General features: G+C 30.6%; 1 pseudogene; it reads right to left on the bottom strand.

Annotated features, from left to right (window-relative positions):
• Positions 1-2,495: 2,495 nt before the first annotated feature.
• On the bottom strand, positions 2,496-9,803 carry LOC139497615 (FMRFamide receptor-like; annotated as a pseudogene).
• Positions 9,804-10,263: the final 460 nt, after the last annotated feature.

Raw genomic sequence — 10,263 nt, 5'->3', positions numbered from 1 at the left:
ATAAATCGAAAATAAACTGACAAAGCCATGGCTAGAAATGAAAAATTCAAACAAACAATAGTGCACATGACACAACATAGAAAACTAAAGAATAAGCAATATGAACCCCACCAAAACTAGGGGTGTTCTCTGGTGCTCTGGAAGGTCAAGTAGATCCTGCTTCACATATGGCACCCATCGTGTTGCTCATATTATAACAAATCCGGTAAAACAAGTCATATAAGAGCAAGTTAAAGTAGTAAAACCAAGCTTTCAATCAGTTCAGTTTTCCGAAAACAAAATAAACAGCTATGCATTTATTTTACATTACAAAAACGTAAAACAGTAAACTTTCCCCTCAATTTAAATTGATTAAATGTTACATTTTACTTATTTCGGTTGCTCCCACTTGACGGAGTACCATGATGTACTACCACTGGAAAGGTAAATTGCAGAGCAAAAATATAAAATCTGGAGTCAAAAGTCGGTAATATGAAATAATACTATTGTTCACGTCATAAATGGTTTCGAAAGAAGACATGAATCCAGGCGAGTGAATTATAAACATAAATTCAAATACAAAGTATTGATTTGGAGCGAACACAATCTGTATTTTTGCCGATGAAGTTATAATCGTTGAACAATAAGGTTAATTGAGCGAAAAATCATGTAGTTGTGTTTGTATATCAATATGTGAGAAACCACATTTATTTTACGTTACAAAATCAACGTAAAACAGTTAACTTTCCCCTCAATTTACTTCGATTTAATATTAGATTTTACTTACTTTTGGTTGCTCTCGATTGACGGAGTACCATAATGTACAACCGCAGGAAAAGTAAATTACAGAGTCAAAAGTCGGTAATATGAAATATTACTATTGTTCTCGTCATAAATGGTTTCGAAAGTGGACATGGAGCCATGTGAGTGAATTATAAACATGGATTCAAATACAATTATTGATTTGGAGCGAACACAATCTGTATGTTTGCCAATGAAGTTAGATTTGTTGAGCAATAAGGTTGAATAGAGCGAAGAATCATGTAGTTGAGTTTCTATATTAATATGTGAGAAACCTCAATTTGAAAAGAGAAGTCATCTTTCTCTATTTTATCGCCGCGATATAGCCTTTTATTACTAATTAATCATTAAATCTTAACTTATCTTATTCATTTTGTTATTAGTTGTTCACTCCTTCTCTTACTTAGCTGTAACATTTCAAAATTGATACTTCCATTCAAAACATTACTGTTGACGTGCAACACTATCATATTGTATACATAATGTCATGTCTTATTGGATGATGTTTGCTTTTGACTATTATTTCTCTTTCATCAAGCATTGGACATTGCATATTTTGATTATGATATATTTTGTTCTTGCGATCAATTGATTTCATTCCATATTTTCCATAATACGAAATTTAAAAAAAACAGATAGAACATTCTTTTTACATTGTTATTTGTTTTATTTTTAGATGAGTGACACCCTATCTCTGCCCTCTTCGAAAATAACGATTCAAGGGATTTTCAAATGGTCAGAATCGAAACCTGTCAACACAAGTTTAAGTGAAAAGGGAAATAATAAGAATACCGAAATCCAAGGAAAATGAAACGTTCAAACACATCAAGCAAATGGAAAACAACTGTTTTAAATTTTGTCTTACTTTATGCTATTTTTCTTAATATTAGTAAATCGCTTTATATATCTGTCATTTAAATATAGCGAAGCATAGAGAAACTTAATATTAGGCCAATTAAACATTAGCCCCCGACTATCACAAGAAGATAATTTGTTGTGGCATGTCCGATTCTGAAATTGTTTTCTAAGGTCTGTAAACTTTACTGTTTGCAAATTAATGACAAGCATTTAACATGATTAACTGTGTCAAACACTTATAGCAAATCTTGTTCAAGAATTTGTTTCAATTTCGACGTGTCAATATTGGCCAATCTGCATGTTTTAATCTTACAATTTTATTAATTTATATGAATCAAAAGGATTAGCGTGAAGGATTCTAGAATTTTGGAACTTGTCAAATAATGACTCAAATCATTACTTAACTGTTGATGCCTGTTTCAATAAACAACTTATATAACATAATATAGGCATACATAACCTTATGTATCATATATGATGACAATCGTATTTTAACCTCTTTTACGAGGGTTGCTGTCACTAGATAAAATAATGGTTTCATTATTATCATCAACTCTCATCACGTGTTACAGAATTCATTTATTTCTTAAACCGCTCACATTTGCCTACTTTTCAAATAATTTTATCACCAAAATGGAACTATTGTCTTTTCCTCGTCTCTGCGAATATCTTTAAGTTAATCTTTCAGAGGTTATTTTTTTTTTAAATTTATATATGAATAGCTGCAATTGATTAATTAAAATACATACATTAAAGATTTGTATTTGTTTTTTGTCTAAAAAGTGTATTACATTTACATTAAAATAAAACAGTTTCTAAAAACTTATCATAGAACACAATATTGACCATTTTGAACTCTAAGATAACACAATATGCGGTGCTTTCCATATGGGATTTGTCTCTCTCACTGTATCTCTCCTATATCTGTATGCCATTAATGATGTTGTAACACTATCTTTAGTAAAATCAGATTTTCTTGATTGGTAATCCGATATCATGATATTTGTTCCTCTTTTCTTTTTCTGCCACCGGCATAAAAGTTTCCTAAAAGTTCTCCGGAATCTGCTGCTAAAGTAAGAATACAGAATGAAGTTTATTGAAGCGTTTACCTGACCCAGCATATTACAAATGTTCCCAGCTATTAATATATTGTCTTTGTCATGTGGTATAATGAAGGCGGAGACATACACTTTGTAAATTAATAGAATTGCCCACGGAATCTGACACAGACGAAATATAATCACAACTGATATTAACATTGTTGTGACCTTCTGTTGTTCCATAGACTGGTTATTGTGATCTCCAAGAACATGAGACTGGGATAACAATTTACGTCGTTTGTTTGCATGCCAAACGGACTTGATGAGAAACATATTAAAAACTGAAAGAAGAATAAGTGGAACGAAAGTAAATAACGTTATGTACCACCAATAATATCCAAACTGGTAACTTTCTCTTTGACCAAACTCTGATGTGTCACATTTGTAATTAATCTTCGTTATATATTTATGATTAATTCTAGATGACGAGTTACTCATTTTCATTGACACATTTGTTTTCGTTGTGGAGAAATATTCGTCCTTTTGATATGTTAAAGGTGTTAAATTGTCGTCCACTGATTGCATAATTTCCATATCAGTTATAACTTCATTTTCAAATGCTACAGGCAAAGTATTACATAAACAAACAAGAAAAACTACTAAAGTTATAAATTTTGCCTTTTGAACTGTACACCAGGCTTTTCCTTTCATTGGATGACAGACGCCTATATAACGTTCTAGTGTAAAACAAACAGTTACCCACACGCTACAGTTTCCAAACAAATTAGAAAGTGCCCGACCTTAGGGGATGTAATAATAGCTGGACGCATACATATCTTTGTCCCTGCAGTGTATCATGGATAAATACCAGATATAGCATATCAAAAACAGCAAGGTTTGTCAGATACACATTTGTTGACGTTCTCATTTTCGGTCTACTTAAGACAGCAATATTACAAGAATTTCCCGTTATTCCTAGAATTACAATTACTGGTATTAGAATACGATCAGCTATAAATCGTTTCCTTTCAAGTGCAAACGATATTTCATGTTTGTTGTTTGATTATTTTTTTTGAGCTTATATCTTTTTCTTAATATGAATAATATATCATTTAGCACTTTATATATGTGATACTAAGTGTAAGCATGAAAAAAAAAATATGCATTTTGTTACCATCTGTACATTTCCATATTATGCATAAGGGATACATACCATACCATCATTTTGTTATCATATTGTACACTTAAAAAAATTTATTTTGATACATTTGTTCAAAAATCTCAAAAATTAAGCGACACGTTTTAAAGAAAATCCCTAGTTTTAATCTGGATCTGTACATTTCCATATTATGCATTAGGGATACATACCATATAGTAAAAGCAATGCGGGAAAAAGGTTTAATTTTAGAGAGTTAAAACTCAAATAAATAGTACCATTCTTACAATGCCCATTGTAATAAAAAGGCAAATTCACACACATACGCACATTATGCAGATTTAATTACGTTACATCCAGACATAATTGTCTGAAAAAAAACGTTATTTCTTTTTTTGCACTATGATCATGATGATCATAGGAATGTAAATTGATATGAATTAATTACTTTTTTTAAGTCAAATCGCGACAATCGTTTTAAAATCAAATAATTATGAACAGCTCAGTGTTTGAATTCAAAACTACATTCTTAACAACTGATGCAACCTTTGTAAATTTTGAAGACAAGTTCAACCTTGATTTAGGTAACGCTATCATTTATTTCAAAATAAAAAAGCGATGTTTAAACCAAATTAAGTGGGGTTACCAAACTCTGACAAAATCTAATGTATGTAATTTTTCTTCATTTATTTCTTTCAAAATAAACTACTTCTAAATATATCAATTGCAAGGAAATATTGGTTTTGTAAAAAGTGATTGTTGTTGAATATAAGTCAATATCATGATGCCAAAAAATCAATTTATTTGTTGTCAGCAATTTGAATGATATGATGTATTATATATACGCCATTCATGTATTAGATAATTAAACATTTAAACAACTATTTGTTCAATATCTCACATCCATGTAGACCCTTTCTCTCTAAAACTTGTGAACAAATATTACACAGACCAACTAGGATATATCAACAAAAAAAAACACTTCCTTCCCCGCACTCATTAAGGTATAAAAATGAACACAAACTGGTTTATAATATGGTTAAAATTACAAACATACATATTACTCCAGTTGTAGAAAATGGTGTAATATCATGTCGATTTGCAAACAGAAAACTAATATATGGCTTATATAACTTTAAAAACATGTTTCCTAATTAACTTTCATTTAGTCTAGCCTGGTTGCATCAATCAATCTTACCTAATTATATATTGATCTTAGGTTATTTTGGGAGTTTGGTTCATTTCTGTCAAATTTAAGGATTTAATTGATAAGATAAAAAGCAAAATATCAAAATAAGTTTTGTTGAAAATTCAAATGGTCACCTTTAAATATTTCTATAACCTTTCAAATCAAAGTGTAGTCTTTTCAGACACAGCCGTGTGTAGTGTGATGAAGGTTAATCAGAAAAATATGTCAGACGAATGAAATATAACATGTTGTTTTAATTGTATTAATAACAAGGACAGAGTCATTTGATCAATGGATTGTTAAGACATTGATATGATTTATGGTTTCTGAGAGTAATTATGTATGATAAATGCGTTTTGAAGCTTTTGTAACAGTAACGTACGTTGCATATATATATATAGTTTTCATACAAGTCTAACAATTAATAATGGTATTTAAGATAATGGTTTGTATGCTGTATATTGCATAGTATATACATCTGACAATGTTGGCTGGCCAAAAATTAAACACCTATAACTTAGGTTAACCTTGAAGTCCTTGTACGTGCAGCTCTACATAGGCAAAAGTAGATGAAAGTTTGAAATAATGATATAAAATATAGTATGGTGCATCCTTGAATTAGACAACAACCTACCAACATAAACACAACTGAGAAAAAGGGTACATAAAAAGTATACATCAAATATATGCCGTCAACAAACCAACATTATACAATACATACAAACAAAACACACTTATAATGTACATGATGTAAGACAAGGTGAGGGTATTAAATACGGATATGCATATGGAAATTGATCAAAATATTGAATATAGACAAAGATTAATTGCTTAACATTTGGTATTCAAGGTGCTCGTCTACTGTATATGAGACAATGCCACTCGACTCAAAACAATTACCAATTTATAGATATACAAAATTACTACTGTTTTCCTAGATTGAAAGCGTCTTATCTCTCAGTATATATACAAAGTAAATACTTTGATCTGACCCTAGGCAAACGCAAGACATTAATATCCGATATAGTCTCAAGCTTGAAAAAAAACATCATTACTTATCAAATGATATGTTAATGGTTATTTGCTCAAACACTGATATGTACGACGTCTGTATTGAATTAGTCGCTGCTAATACAACTGAAAAGAGGTGTTTGTGATTTGTTATAGCAATCACTCTGGACACTATGTCTGACTGATTTTCATTTCACCATTTAGGCAACTTCAAACTGAAAATATCAGTTATATAATGTTGCTTGGAGAAAACGGTGGGAAAATGTGGGAAAATGTCATTTTGCTTTTCATATTTGTTTAATTAACTTGGAATTAGATCATAGGTAGCATTGTCAAAGATGACTAATCAAAGGTTTTAATTGGAAGTACATATTGCGTTTAAAATATGTCATGTTTTGTTCATATTGTGTCTACCACATGATACCTGTAAAATAGCTTATAGTTTCTAATCCTTGTTATATGTAAAATGTGTAACTAGGTGAATAGGACCACTTAAAAGATGTAATATTTAGCGCAGGTGGACATATTCTAAGAGTTTGTATGTTTGTCAAAAAGCGACTTTTCAGTTTCAGCCTTCTTCTTTCCTTAGAAAGGAAATTAAACTAGAATAATTTTATTTATTTTATGGAGAGCTGGTTTCAATTTGGCCATAACATAACACATTTAATCTTCTTTTTGTTCGTTGCCAGAAACCATTACAAGTCACGTGTATTTTGAAAAATATTTTGCAGTCTCGTATTATCTCGTGTCATACCTTTTCTTGTTATTTATTCTGTAATTTTCAAGAATTGTGCATTTTGATGTCTCGTAATAAGATTGAAGCTTCAGTTAATTTTGAAATCGAATTTAAGACATACGTCCGGTTTAGCGCTTTGCATATACACCACCATTTCATATGTATGTTCTGCAGACACGTACATCACAGTCAACGTGAAGCACTGTTCATGTTCTGTCATACATCTATGACATATGTCTATAATTTCTTCTGAATGTTCAACTGATTTTTATATTTACATTCATCTATTATTTTCCCTAACAATAGAAAATATGACGGTTATATCAAGAATACTGGACAATATGTACCAGCAATTTTAGGTGAAATCACTCCCACTTTTGGTTGTCTTGATTGTTATTTGTGTCCTTCAATTTTAAACAATCTTAATCTAATCTTCGAAAGTAGTGAATGTCATTGTCTCAGCTTTTAATCATTAAATGTCTTACTTTCATCAGATGAAGGCAACTTTTAACCGGAAATCAAGATAGACATACATTCCCTTTATTTGACCAGAGACTGGTCTCCAAGCAAAATACAAGGAAATATATTTCCCTTACATCAGCAGTAAATTCGTCAAAAACATACATATGAAATGGTGGTGTTAAAAATTCTAGGACAACGATATCAATCATGCCTAAATTTTTTCAAACTCTACAACAGTCATACTGTAATTAAAAATTTAAAACAACACTCTTAATAATTTCTTGCGTCCAAAGCGCTATTCTGGATTTACCTTCATCAGCAACGCTCAAAGCCACACATTTGAAATCCGAAGTTGTATAAGTATCGAAACCGTTGAAGAGCTATATGTCAAATTAAATTATCCAGATAAAACACATTCAGATTATAATACTACATTCTTGTCTATTTGAAAATTAGTTACTAGGCAACTGTACTATGTTGATATTTTGATGCATAAAAAATCTTTGACATAAGCAAAAGTCTAAAAATATAAGAGGAAAAAAAATCGATGCTTTTCAAATGTTGGAAATAGTACTGATCTGTAAATGTTCATGTTGTTGTAAACTGGTGTAAATTAGTTCAGTCTCTTTGCTTTATGTCTCTACTTCGGGTTTTTTTTTTGTTTTTTTTTTTGTGTGGTTGGTTTTGGGTTTTTTTCAGAGGGGGGAGGGGACTATGTGAAATAGTTGTTACTGAATAATTTGAGTTTCTATTATATAACTTTGTCTAAATTAATTATAGCCAAATTGAGTGTTACTATATTTAACTTTAAGCTGTTTAACGAAATTGTGTTTATCGTAATTTTCTGTCATTTTTTCGACACACGATTTGTATTGACTCCTTGTTGTAAGATTGATAATTCATTTTGAAGAATTTTAATTTTATGATATTTAAATTGGAGATATTATACTAACTATTAGCACAAAGACTGAACCTATTCTTTGTTTTATTGTGTCCATGTGGTGTTAAAATCACATATATGTTCTTCATATCATTTCGTTGAAAGAAAACAATAATCAAAGTATTCGTTGAAGCCTACTTGAGCTACATTTTCTTTTCTTCATATAATACAATTTTTCTTAGCACTTACACTGTCATTTTAACGTAATGTCTTCTGTAGCTCGTGATCAAATTAGCGTCTCCATTGTAATAGACAACTCTGTCACATAAACGACCTTGTAAAGAGAATATTTCGTCTAAACATCGATAGCAATCGCAAACTATGCATTGTTCAGACGTAAATCAATGACATAATACGATTAATGTATCATGTCGTTTAGGGGATAACGACACTTACGTTATTCGACTTATTATCAGACTTCAGAAGTGAGCCAATTGACGATATTACAAGAAAGCTTATAAATTGTTATGTTTCATAAGAGGATGAAATCATCTCCACTTGGGCAAATTTCTTGCGAGGGATTCTACATTGAATTATGTCAGCTATTTTTCTATCAAAATGACATAATCGTATTTATGAAAAGTTGATAGAAAGAACTGCCTGCTTTAAATGATAAACGATTTTGAGAAGATCGAACTTGATTCCAAACATATTTATTTCGATATGCTTTTGTTGTTCAATATGCATAGTAAGTAATTGTAATACGCAGCATCTAAAATTATGGTATCTGTATTGTGAGCGGCATTTAAACCGAAAATAAACAAATCCGAAGAATATTCAAAGTACATATTGATAAGGATATGAGAACTGTCTGATTAAAGCTATTAAAACATCTTCTAAACTATAGATATAGACAATATCAATGTGTGTATTGTAAAAATCTATCTTCTGTCTCCTTTATACGTTCGAAGCGCGCAATTCGTCTACAAACAACTTATCAGCGATGTTCAAATCAAAAAGAGAAACAAAAAAATCATTTGTCATATATTATTATGTTTACAATTTGGGTTTGCAAGTGTGTCCATTATTCAAAAATCGATAATAGATAAAAAGAAAATCTTCATAGAAATCAGAGATCTACAAATATGTCAAATTACTGACACCCCTGAATCAAAATGTAAGTTACGTCTATCATTTTGAAACTGTGATGAAGGTAAATCCAGAAAAGCGATTTGGACGCATGCAGTTATTCAAATGCAAGATATAAAAAGGAATATGTTGGTCCTCAATAGACAATTTTCATGTTACCGACTTTTGACTCCGGATTATATATTTTTTGGATTTTTTACCTTTTCAGTGGTTGGACATATTACATGTCATAGTACTAAAAAAGGAACGAAAGACACCAGAAGGATAGTCAAACTCATAAATCGAAAATAAACTGACAACGCCATGGCTAAAAATGATTGGGAAGTGTTGCTTATGTTATAACAAATCCGGTAAAAAAAATCATGTGAGAGCAAGCTAAAGAAGTAAAACCAAGCTTTCAATCAGTTAAATTTTCCGGAAAAATAACCATTTATTTTACGCTACAAAATCAACGTAAAACAGTTAACTTTCCCCTCAATTTACTTCGATTTAATATTAGATTTTACTTACTTTTTGGTTGCTCTCACTTGACGGAGTACCATAATGTACAACCGCAGGAAAAGTAAATTGCAGAGCAAAAATATAAAAATAGAGTCAAAAGTCGGTAATATGAAATATTACTATTGTTTTCGTCATAAATGGTTTCGAAAGTGGACATGGAGCCATGTGAGTGAATTATAAACATGGATTCAAATACAATTATTTATTTGGAGCGAACACAATCTGTATGTTTGGCAATGAAGTTAGATTTGTTGAGCAATAAGGTTGAATAGAGCGAAGAATCATGTAGTTGAGTTTCTATATTAATATGTGAGAAACCTCAATTTTAAAAGAGAAGTCATCTTTCTCTGTTTTATCGCAGCGATATAGTCTTTTGTTTATTAGTCGTTCACTTCTGCTCTTACTTAGCTGTAACATTTCAAAATTGATACTTCCATTCAAAACATTACTGTTGACGTGCAACACTATCATATTATGGACATAATGTCATGTCTTGTAGGA

Source organism: Mytilus edulis, chromosome 12 (assembly GCF_963676685.1).
Source record: "Mytilus edulis chromosome 12, xbMytEdul2.2, whole genome shotgun sequence".
NCBI lineage: Eukaryota > Metazoa > Mollusca > Bivalvia > Mytilida > Mytilidae > Mytilus > Mytilus edulis.
This window is presented reverse-complemented; position numbering and strand designations above follow the sequence as displayed.